Below are 13,071 nucleotides of genomic sequence, written 5' to 3'. Positions count from 1 at the left end.
AACATGCCCTCTTTTCATGACTACCATCGGGGAGGAGGTACACAAGCCTGAAGATCCACACTCAACAATTCAGAAACAGCCTCTTCCCCTCCACCATCAGATTTGTGAATGGTCCATGAACACTACCTCGCTATTCCTTTTTGTTGGCACTATTTTATGTCTTTGCCTTTGCACCGTACTGCTGCTGCAGAACAACAACTTTCGAGTCACGCAAGTCAGTGATGATAAACCTGATTCTGATATTCTTGTTCTTCATCAATCTAATGTCCTGATTACAAGACGTCAAGCACAGACAGCAGATGACAATGAGGGAAGCTTGCCAGTTATCACCTCTATTGCTGAACTGGAAAGAAATTCTCTACGGAGGATGGGGCATAAGTGGGCAGAGTTCTGGAAGAGCTTGATTTGCATGAATGATTGAATATATAAACAGGTCCAGTCGAAGCAGTAGAGGTTTGCTGTCTTGGTTACAGATAGAAACCTTTTCTTACTTCAGGCTGCATAATCTATTCTGTCAGTAGATGTTAGGTCACATCTATTGGCACAGCTCCCCTGTCTGTAACCCATCTATGGTCACCTCAAGCCTGAATTTACCTGGTCTGGTTATGGACAGTTCACCTCACTGGCCCAAAGCGTTGCATGCTTTGGTCTGAATGGCAGCAACATCTTGAATGGCAACCTGAAGGAGCTGTGCTCCTGAAATGACTCTGAAAGTTTTCCCAGTTTGCAAAGTCCCACATCCAGCTTTCAGGGTTGTAAAAACCAAGGATTTAAATGCCCTTGAAAGTCAATGACCTTTAGAAACATTTAAAGACTATTAATTATTCAATAAGTATGTCTAAAAATGTTTTAAAATTGGACGATTTTTTTTAAAAGAAAAAAAAATGACTAAACACAGCCCAAGCACGTAATAAAATATTAAATTGAAGTGATTTTTTTAAAGGAACATCTACCGCTTTGGTTTATTGTCTGCACCCCAAATAGACTTTACATTTGCTTTGTTACTATTGCATATGAAAGAAAACCAGGAGACTGGATCCACAGTGACATTATTAATTCTGAGAGTTCTTGCAGCTTGGCACTAATAGAAACTGTGCCACCATCGTTGGCGTCACTTAATTATTGCACAAACTCTATTAATTAATAAGACATACAAGTGCAGGTCCAGTAGGAACATATTATTTTGTAAAATTAAAAGAAAAGTGCTATAAGCATCTGCAGGTCAGGTATCAACTGTCAAGAAAGTCAATAGACCAAATTGTACTTAACTCTGGCTGATGGATCTATAGAGATCCAACAGCTACATCCTTCTTATGGGTCAGTTCTTTGACTTTCGTGCTTGCACATCAAAAAATCAGAGAGGAATTTCAGTGGCTATTACTTCCATTTTGGTTCATGATTAGGAAGGGTGACTGCAACTGAGAATTTAATGTTTTTCACCTCTCCATATAATTAAGTAAAATTTTGTACTTATTGCCTTCTTAATATTCTTAATTAATTTCCAGTTGTGTAAGATTTTCTTGAATGTAATTTTCCTCTTTTTCAGTATTTTGTTTTTTTTTAAGTCTATTTAATTTGTTTTTCCAAAAGTGTCTGATTATCAGACTCAACATTGTTGAAATGCCTTTGACAGCTGTCAAAAGGTTATTTGTGTCTTCTGGGGCTGGAGCCTCAGAATCTACCAGCCGAGGCAGGGTCAGACTTTGTGGCCTCGTCCACAGAATCCACACCCACAGGTTGAGTAATCTATGGAACTGCAGAACGCAAGTGTGGCCACAAGAATGGCACGAGGGGATAGTGTGGTTGTCAGATTAACCCTCCATCAGTTCTGTTGACCTTGAAACTTCCCCTACAGATGGTGTTTGATCTGCTGAATGATTCCAGCAATTTATTTTGAGGTTACATTGTTTTCTGTCTTGCTCTTAACCAAGTTAGCCCACTGAATTTCATGCAATAAGTAATATGTTGGGCCTTAATCATTACTTTCCCAGTCAAAAAAATTCAACATGATAGGTTAAGATAAATTGTAGGTGGTTTACAATATTATCTGAAAGACGCATCAAATTTTATAAATCACCAACATTCTTACTTGCACAAAATGCAGAGCCTGATAATAGCAATGACATCATGACTCAGTGTTGATTTATTACTCAATTCATATCACTCATTCTTAGTTATGTTTAAATGCAATAGGAAAGATAAAAATTCTCTTGTTGTTTGACACACATCGCAGAATAGATCAAAATCTAATTTTCAATATTCGCTATCCCAGTAGGTAGCTATTGATTTGATATATGTCTCTCATTAGTTGATTACCTGAATTGAATCTTCTGCAATGCCCTGCAGATCATTTTTCAGGATTTTTATAATTGTTTCCAATGATCACAAATCTTGTGATGTTACCTCAAGCAAGAATGTGCAACTAAAATTGTGACATTATTGCTCAGCCAAAGTAACTGTCATGACACTCTGATTAATCAGCCCACAAGGTACAGTCTCATAAATCCACAACATTCTCAGGTAGATTTTAACTGGAAAACTGACAATAGCAGATCGATCATCTGTGATACAGCCTGACTACTAAAGCCTGTAGGTTGAATAACCAGAGGCCCATCTGTAATGCTGACTTGACCACCCAGTGGTAAAAACTTAAAGTAATACTTTCCACAATCTAAATATCAAAATTCACAAGCAAGCTTTTTAATTTTCAAAAAATCTTGCTATTTGATCCATATACTCACAAGTCATTTTGGATTTTTCTTCAAAAAGTGAAATGTTCTGCATCAAAGCAACTCAAAATATCAGTAAACACATCAGATGAGGTCTTCCTACATCAGTGATAATCAGTTCCTGAAAAGTAAATTGAATATAATTAGGGACTTAGAGCATTAAATTCAGTTTTTGAATAAAATTCTCACTGGAGTTAGAATCAAATCCTCAATCTAATTCTCAGAGAATTCCTCTTGACATAAAAATATGCTTCCTCCTAACTAGCCCACCAAAAAGATAAGTATTGCCACATCAGTCATTCCAGTTTTAGGAAAAGAAAATGCAGTGATGAAGAATAAATCCATCTCATCTTACTTGTTGCTCAATAAATGTACTGTTAAATTTACTGTGTTGTCTACAACACAGTTTTGCTGGTAGATTAAATGCCAACTGTAAATTAGCCCTTGGTGTTGGTAAATGGCAAGAGGAATGAAAGAGGAGTTGATGGACAATCAAGAGAAAATATGTTGCAGAGGTAAAAGGGACTTCAGGACAAATGGAATCACTCTGCTGAGAGCTGGGATGGACCTGATGGGCCAATATCCTCCTACTCAGTCAAAGTAAATAACTAAGCCATGTGCTCTTCAATATTTAAATACTGAGAAACAATGGAAACAATACACATCAAATAATATTACAGAAAATTTCTGATACAACTAAATACAACTTTATTAATTTGTAAGAGTTTGTGGACCACTTCAGATCTTTACATGTTAGCAGCAACAACAATTTTGTTTGAATAATTTTACCTGTGAAGTACCTCTATGTTATAATTTTCCCCTTTTGTTTTGGTGTGACTTGAGAGTTTCTATTGAATTAGGAAGTATTGGTATTGGTTTATTATTGTCACTTGTGCTGAGGTACAGTGAAAAGCTTGTCTTACAAACCGATTGTACAGGTCAATTCATTACACAGTGCAGTTACATTGAGTCAGTACAGAGTGCATTGAGGTAGTACAGGTAAAAACAATAACAGTACAGAGTAAAGTGTCACAGCTACAGAGAAAGTGCAGTGCAATAAGGTGCGAGGTCACAACAAGGTAGGTCATGAGGTCATAGTCCATCTCACTGTATAAGCGAACTGTTCAATAGTCTTATCACAGTGGGGTAGAAGCTGTCCTTAAATCTGGTGGTATGTGCCCTCAGGCTCCTGTATCTTCTACCCGATGGAAGAGGAGAGAAGAGAGAATGTCCTGGGTGGGTGGGGTCTTTGATTATGCTGGCTGCTTCACCAAGACAGTGAGAGGTAAAGACAGAGTCCAAGGAGGGGAGGCTGGTGTCCGTAATAACCTTCAGAAAGGACACTAAATTAAGAGTTTTCTCTATGAAGGTAAGACTTCAGCTAATTTTTATTTTAACTAGATGTCAGCCTTGGATAAATAACAGAACTCTTGTTGAAGGTTATAGATGCAAATCCCACTCTACAGACTTGGATACCTAGAATTTCACACCCTGTTAGTGACAATAAATGCATGAGATAGTAGCATAAACACATTGCCTTTACTACTATTAATCCCACCTTCAACAGTTGTGTTTTATTGCACTGCAACATATTGGATAGGAAAACTGTTCTTCATGTGGTTTATAAATGATTTTGACTTAACATGTCAATAAAGTACCACTTAGAAAACTCAGCCACATATCTACTTGTCACTTTATGAAAAAAAAAGAGAAATTTTCAAAACCGTAACAGGAGATAAGTATTGATCAACAGTATAAAACAAAGTTACGTTCTGTAAGAATCATGGAGTCTTGTGTAACTTTTCTATCCTGTGCTACTCACAACAGGATAAACAGGTTATGTGCTCCGAGACCAAATCTATTCACTTATTCTTGCGTCACCATCTGCGAGTCAATGCATAACCCAGACATCCTGGCTTTTTGTGCAAAATACCCTGCCTTGATTTGAGATCTTATTCATAGAGCTGACCAGGATTATTAAATGCTACAGGCTATAGCATAATCCCATACTCCAAAAACACCCACATTTAAAATGAATTTTAGAAAGCTGAAGCTTTTACTTCTGCACTGTGTCAATGAAGATGGTGTTTCGTTACTGCCAAAGGTTGTGCTTTAAATTTTACATCCTTTGCTGGAGGACCTTATCAGAACTATTCAGATGCTTCAGAAGAGAATGTAATAAAATTATGCCAATAGCAACACAAGCTGAGACCCTGAATTGGTCTAATTTTTACTCAATGTATTTTTTTACCAGGACAAACATCTCATCTCCTCGATACAGTACTCAAATCATTACTGTTTCAATTATTTGGTGACACTAAGATTGAAGCTGCCAGCAAATTCAAAAATGTTGCATATTTGCAGTATTGATGTGTCATGGACACCTTGATGCATTTAGAATTTTCATTTTCACTTCATTTAAGTTGATACATCAAGGCTGGGAAATAGTAGCAACATATCCTGTACTTAGTTAATGTAAACATTTTAAAACAGTGACAAGAGTGAGCAGAAACAGTTTCAGAATTTATTCATAGACAGTTACACTATCCTACAATGTCAATTGATATCAGATCATTTACTGCAGCTAAGCAGTTATCAATAGAAAATAAACTTTTCCTAAAAGATGTGTTCATAGCACAATTACACAACCTTTGTGAAGTGAGATCTGAAGTTTCAAATTATATTTCATTGCCTGCAGCTGAAGATAACTCACCTGTTTAACATATGTAGCTACTTCTGGCTAGTCTCCACCTCCTTCAGGGAATTATTTTTTTTAATGAAATCAATATCAAGTGGCAAAATTTTATTATTTATTTAAAATATGGGTGTTTTGGAGTATGGGATTATGCTAAATTCTGTTTTTAGTTTGCATTAATCTAAACATGTTCATCCACAGAATTCTGTACATATCCTAACATTATTATGGGAACTGAGTATGGAAGTGATTGATTGTCTCCTGCACCATAAGCCGGTCACTTTTGCAAATTTGTTATGTTTCATTTCCTAATGTTTCCACACTAGTGTTAGCATTTCATATCATTGAGAAATTGTTAACCCATAACCCGACCCAACAGAAACCATTCAGAATATGCATATGAATCCTGCTCCCCTTCAGGCTGCCCTTCAGGGTCTACTCCAGTTCCATTGATCCTGTGGTAGCAGTTGAGGGATCTGCAGTCTGCCACAGATGGGGTAGCAGCAACTTGATAGGGCAGGTGGGTGAGTAGTGTCAGTCTGGATCTTGCATTCAAGCCTCTGTATTAAACATGAAAATCACGATGATGCTGGAGGAACTCAGCAGGCCAGGCAGTATCTGTGGAGAAAAGCAGGCGGTGAATGTTTTGGGTCAGGACCCTTCCTCAGGCCTGCTGAGTTCCTCCAGCATCATGATGTTTTTCATCTAGATTCCAGCATCTGCAGTCCTTTATTTCTCTGTATATAACATTGTTAATCATTAATGAATTTCTGATATCCCACACTATTCGGTAATGGTTATATCTTGTGGCAAAAATGCTACAACTGTGTTGATATCAAGCACCTCCTGGCTCAGCTGTGGCAGGGTCTGTGGGCCTCATTCTGGCTTCATTTCCCTCCTGAGCCACCACAAGACCCACAGAACTGAAGTGGAAGCCAGTTACCTTTAACCGAGTGACAGTGTAAGAAGCAGAAGCTCTAATGGTGTGCATTTGCCTTTTTGCGCCAATGTGCAATTGTATCATTCATTTAAAATAAAAGTAAAAAAAAATTAAAGAATGAAGATAAGCATTTCCGTAATCAGAAAATCCCAACCTGGAATGGTTTTTGCATCAATCTCGGGTTCAAATGTACTTACTCTTGGCTTCTAATCATTCATCTATTAATTTTAAATTTCAGGCACTGCATAATTTTCCGACTATCACTCCCTGTAAATCCTGTTCTGGATGGAAATGCCCTTTCAGGAATCAACCTTTAAATTTCTATTTGACTTGATTGTCGATATCTATTTACTTTCAGTGTGAAGTGAATACAATGTAAAGTCAACTAGCCTTTTCCAGGAAAGCAGAAATTGTCTGGTTTAGCTTTTTTTTTAAGTCGTTGTTCATGTTGTAGTGGATGATTGAGGAAGAAAAAACATACCAGGTGGATTTTTCTTCTCTCAAAACATTCTTGTATCCACCACCAAAAGATGAATGATCCAAAATTCATTACGATTCAGTGGCAATAAATGTGCAATTTGGTTGCACCTTGTGGTATGCCTCTGAAATCAATGAATGAAGTTCTAGCCAACCAAGTTCAAGATATAGTTGCACAGCTCCTTTAGGCCTCAGTTAGCATTAGAAGTCAAACATGCTGCAAAAATAAACTTTTGTTGGAAAATGAAAGGAATGATATCACAGGTAAACATCAAAATAAAAAATTTGTTCTTTACAGGTTCTAACATTTTTAACTTTATAATAATCTTGTATGACTTTCAGGATGACTTAAAAAAATCATATTGTGTCAGCCAAACACATTATAAAGAAGTGATTGCATTTCAAAACTGAGTAACTTATTTTGCGTGCAATGTTTAACCATGTTGTAAAGATTGAGAGTTTGCTGTTGTTGTTACACTATTATCTAGCAGCTTAACAGCATAAGAAATAGGAGCAGGAATAGGACATACAGCCCCTCAAGCCTGTTCCTACAAACAATAAGATCACGGCTGCTTCGACCTTGCCCTCAGCTCCATTTCCCCCCCTTCTTCCCCACAGCCCTTGATTCTCTTGTAGTCATCCGAGAATCAATCTAACTCAATCTTGAATATCTTCAAAGATTCAGCCTGCATTGCTCCCTGGGATAGAAAATTGCAAAGACCAATCACCCTCTGAGAGAAGAAATTCCTCCACAACTCTGTCTTAAATGAACAATCCCTTATCTGAAACCATGCAACAGCTTTGGAATCCACACTCGGAATATCCTTTCAGCTTCTACCCTCCAGAATCTTGCTTGTTTCAATAAGTTCTCAGATCATCTCTCATCCTTCTGAATTCCATTGAGTTTTGGCCCACCCTGTTCAACCTTCCCTCATGATGTCAACTAGGAATCAACCAAATGAACTTTCTCTGAACTACCTCCAGGGCAAGTAGATCCCTCCCTAAAAAAAATACAAATACCACAGTACTCCAAATGTGGCCTCATCAATAACCTGTACAGATGTGCCACAAATTCCCCACTTTTATACTCCATTGGCTTGCAATAGCAGTTAACATACCATTTGCCTTCCCAGTTACTTGCCACACCTACAAGCTAACGCTCTACATCTTGGGTACAAGGACACCCACCAGATCCCCGTCTATGCAGCATTCTGTAATCTCTTACCATTTATACAAGATTCTGTTCTTCTATTCTTCCTTCCAATTATGTACTTGTACTAGCCATTGGTAAACCAACACAAAATGTGGTAATCCCTAATTATTGTTCCCCATATTCACCCAGGATGGTTGTGGTTCTCTACTTACTGCTTCTGCAGCTCAGTTCTTTGCCGGAAAACTGTTGTACTATTGGGGGAAGTGATACAAGGCTGTTTTCTATAACCAAAAGTCCAGTATTTTACCCCCCCACCCACTTACAAGACAATCATACTAGTTTAATAATCATACACAGCAATACTATCAGTGGAGGAAATGTTAGAAATTAATACAAAATATTGCCTACAGGAGGATGGTTAACTCCTGAATTAAGTCAGTTCAGTAATTTTACAAATCTGCAAGTATTGAATTTGTATGTATCAAATTAAATCTGAGTCAGATGGCTTAAGATCCATTGGGCCTGCCCAAATTTTCATGCGACTGCAAGTATGTATTCTCTGAAGAATTACTGAAAATAACTCAAATATTCTGATGAAAGAATTTTCTTATTTAGACTGAGATTAGAAAAGCCAGTATCAATATTGTTTTAGATAGTCTAACATTTGTATACCATTACCACAAAGCAAAATTGAATAAAACTCCGCAATTTACAATGCCTCAATATTCAGTTGAATGCAAGCCCCAGCAGGCCAACAGGCAAAACAATTAGCAGCCTAAGTTCTACTCAATGTTCACACTATTCTGTTGGCAATCATTTTAATTGTGTGTATTAATAATGCCACCTGAAACAAGGCTGCCTCTCAGCTATGGAATGTTTGGTTGTGCTGTACAAATCTGCATAGATGTGCTGGCAAATTAGCAAACAGGTTTTCCTTTTGTATCACACCAAGAGCCCTTTCCATTCCACCTTAATTATTTTACAAGGATTAAAAGCTTGCTGCTGTGGACCAGGTCTGAGAGGAGCCTTTCTCTTCATTAGCATTCTTTATAAGAATGAGAAGGTAGTTTCTCTGTTTCTGTTGAGCCAGCAGCAATTATTTTTCTGGATTCCTTTAATTTCCTTCAGCTGCTGTTGTTGAGGCAAGGTCAAGGGTGGAGAGACAACATAATTCATTATTCTTTTATCCAAGCGGATGGCAGTTTTTGTTTACAGACTTCAGGCAACTAGTTACGTGGCAGAACATTCCCACTATTCATTTTTATTGTTCCCAAGAGACTTTACATACTGATGATTATAAGGTAAGTGCCATGTGGTTGAAGGCCCTCTGGAAAGCCATTTGTGTTATTCAATGCATAACATTCAAGGTTTCCAGGCATAATGCAAGCAAGGATTAATATTCAGCACAATGGGATTGCAGGCAAAGAATTCAAATATTAATCTTGCACGTCAATGTTTTTACAATAAATGCTGCCCAGAATTAATTATATTTATTCTAAAAGGTACTCAGCAATTACAGTAGTAAATGGAGGAAATAACATGTAGTTAAGTCTAAATTACCTATCATTTGTACTATTTACATTTTAGTTACTTGCCACTTTTGACATACGTTACATCCAAGTTATTTTGAGGCAGAAAAGATCAGTGTTTAACTTACTTAGGTATAAATTTAAATGTTTTATTTGTACGATAGGTAAATGACATGCAGCATTTTGATCCATCTGTAGGTTATGTTGTGCAAGTTTCATTAATATTTGCAGTTCATGTTAGCATTACTAGATCAAAATTTGCCCTCATCTTGTACAGATGATATAGCTCGATTTCTTTTCTGTGATAGAGCACCTGAGAACCTGCATGACATTGGAGAAGGATAAGAGGATAAAATAAAAACAAAACACTCAAAATTAGAGTCAGTGGTCAAGCATTGGCTTGAAAAGAAAGAAAGCTGGCCTCAAAGAGCTGTCTGTGTTTAAGGTGTGAACTTTCTTTTTACTGACATTAATCAATATCCGGCATCGATTTGAATGAGTCCTTGATGGCTGGTAACAGAAATGACATAATGGTGGCTAAACTGGTTATCACGTGAAGTATCTCACAGATTATAAACCAGAAAGTAAAAAGCACCATTTTTAGCTTACACTATAAACATTTTACAGAATGCTATATGAGGATTAGCCATATATATGGTAAACAGAAGTTTATATAACATAACATAATTAATTAAAATTTTGAAACAATTTTATTTGAAAATCCATTATGTCTTGTAATATTTATTAATAATTACTGTAAATTCAGGGCCAGAGAATTTGCCAAACACTAATTGTACTTTAGTATGCAATTAAAAAGTAGGTTTATATAGGTCGGCACAACATCGTGGGCTGAAGGGCCCGTACTGTGCTGTGTTGTACTATGTTCTATGGTCAAAAAACTTCCCGATACATTGTGAAGCAATTCCCACCTAACAGTGAGAATCATTTATGAACGTGACAATTTTTTGTCATTTTATTGATTTCTGGAACCTATGCTGAGAAGTGAAGAAGATGAAAATCAGTGCCTGAAAACTTCAAGAATTCCACTTTTAATTCCACATACACAATCCACAAGTTGCTGATTTTCACAGTGCATGGCGAACACTAACAATTTTACCATTATTATTAACCCATTATTATTAACCTATGTCAATTAACTATAACATCAATGGTTCCATTCTTGTTTCCTTTTCCACATGTTAAAGACTGCATTTTTTCAAACCAACATGTAAAATAGATACTAACAAAGAAAATAGATATTGTACATTACATTTCAAATTGTACAACTACGATTTTTCTCGTTCACATTTGGAATACTTATTTGAATCCCCACTTATGAGTACCTGCAACAACTCACTGAACACCATCTGATGAAATGTGCAATCCAATACATTAAGCACAGATTTTCTGGCAAATATATTACCTTTACCATGAGAAATCCTTATGTTTGGCTCCAGAAGGTAGTTAATAAAGCAATTTCATGCAATATAAAACATGGAACCAAGGTAAGAATGCACTGACCAGAAGAATAAAAATAGAAGAGGACTTGCCTTTCATACCTTTAAACACATCTCTTCACGGCTCAGAAAGAGAAATGATCTTAAGTGGTGGTGAAGAATAACTGTTGATCCCCAATCTGAGAAAGCATCTGAGGCCTTGGTTCAAAATCTCATCCAAGAAACAGCACTGCCAACTGTTCAGCATCACCCTCTCTTTTTAGCGGATATGCCAGCCTGCATTATATACTGAAGAATAATAGCATTGAGCTAATCCGAACTACATCTTGAAGTAGTGACGTCATTTCAAAAAGCTTCAATCACAGGAGAGCACTTTGGAGCATGCTGAGGTTATGAAAGGTGACATGTGAATGCAGGTCCTTGTCCCTTTCTACAGGTTGCATCATCAGATTCCTAACATAAGATTTTATAAAGGTAGAACTTGTGATCATCAATATTAGCACATGTACACCAATATTCATTTGAAATAGTTAGTGCCTGCACAACAGTACTCAAGGAAATGCACCCTAGCTGGCGATCTTTGATTCACACACAGTATTAGTTTCATCAGGCATTTTTTGTTCCTTATTTACTTATTTTTTTGGGTTCTGGGCATCACTGACAAAGCCTGCATTTAGCACCCTTCCCAAATTGCTCCTGAACTGATTGGCTTGCTGACAGCATTTCAGAGAGTTTTTGTTTAAAGAGTCAACTACATTTTTGGATGTAGAGTTACAATTAGGCCAGACCAGGTAAGGATGACATGTTTCCCTCCCTGAAGGGCAATAGTGGACCAAATAGTTTTTACTGCAACGTGGTAAACTTGTGGTTATCAATGACTGTTTCCTTTTCAAATTCAATTCTAGATTATTAAATGGATTTAAATTTTGCAGCTGCTGCCATGGCTGATTTTTTTTCAACCTCATTCTCCCGCCTTCTACTTGTAACCCTTAACCCCTTTACCAATCAATGACCTATCAACCTCTGCATTAGATTCACCCCCTCTGGCTGAAGAAATTCCTCCTCATCTCACTACTAAAGCGACATCCCTTTATCCTGAGGCTGTGCCCTCGGATCCAAGACTATCCTACTAATGGAAACATCCTCTCTATCTAGGCCGTTTAGTATTCTGTAGGTTTCAGTAAGATCCTCCCTCATCCTTCTTAACCTAAAATTTCTTTTTTACTTGGGTGCATTAAAACATGTGGTTTGCTGATGTTGTTTTAAAGAGTGCCATTAAGATCACACTATTCAAATTCTATCCTGAGTAAATTATGTTAGCAGGTTCTCTGGTCTAGCTAGAGAGCATTTTTCATTACCACACACCTGCCAGCACTTAGACATGTAGCTACAACCCTGAGAACCAGCTCTTAGAAGTCACATATAAAACACAAGCAGCATTAATGCAACCTGGAGAGAATGTTGCTTCTGACTAGTAACTTATACAATGGTTGGAGAAAGGGGGATGCATGCTCCCAGGTTCTTAAAGTGGAACATCGACAGATTGGATGAAGTCATTGCCCACAGGGGGTATGTTCTCTGTGCTAGGGAGCCATAGCGACCCACCACGGCTATAGCCATGAATTCCTATCAGGAGACTGCCAGGAAGATCTCTGATTGGAGTAATATTCCCGGGATTGAAGAGCAATACCAAATAAACTACCACAAACTTATTAAATATGTAAAGGTGATTCCTCAACATGACATTTTTTTCATAATATCCACAGTCTTTGGATTCAGTTCAGTTCATATTCTGCTACTGCCATTCCATCCAACACACTCATTCACACATGCTGACCCTTTTCGTGCCCACATCCCCCTTCGTTTTCTCTCCTTACCCCACTGTAAGACACACACACACACACACACACACACACACACACAGAGGACATCAACGTAATTTGCCTTACATTACTGGAATTGAAGTGGAATTTTCACTGTATCTCGGTACGCATGATAATAATAAACCAGTTCTAATCCCTTAGATCAGTATTCCCCCATAGGTTCAATGTTATCAAGTAAGAGGAGCAGTAGGTGAACACAAATACATAT

At 37.4% G+C, this 13,071-nt stretch overlaps 1 protein-coding gene across 3 annotated transcripts in view; it reads right to left on the bottom strand.

The window, feature by feature from the left end:
* The window catches only part of lrrc4ca (leucine rich repeat containing 4C, genome duplicate a), a 707,523-nt gene that overhangs the window by 415,531 nt on the left and 278,921 nt on the right, over nt 1–13,071 (bottom strand). For all 3 annotated transcript variants that reach the window (XR_007957431.1, XM_052029189.1, XM_052029188.1), the window contains one exon: nt 2,742–2,850. The gene's annotated coding sequence lies outside the window, so the exon portion shown is untranslated. The remainder of the gene's footprint in view (nt 1–2,741; nt 2,851–13,071) is intronic.

Source organism: Pristis pectinata, chromosome 14 (assembly GCF_009764475.1).
Source record: "Pristis pectinata isolate sPriPec2 chromosome 14, sPriPec2.1.pri, whole genome shotgun sequence".
NCBI classification, from domain to species: Eukaryota; Metazoa; Chordata; class Chondrichthyes; order Rhinopristiformes; family Pristidae; genus Pristis; species Pristis pectinata.
Note: the sequence above shows the minus strand (reverse complement) of the source record. Positions and strands in the feature narration are given on the sequence as shown.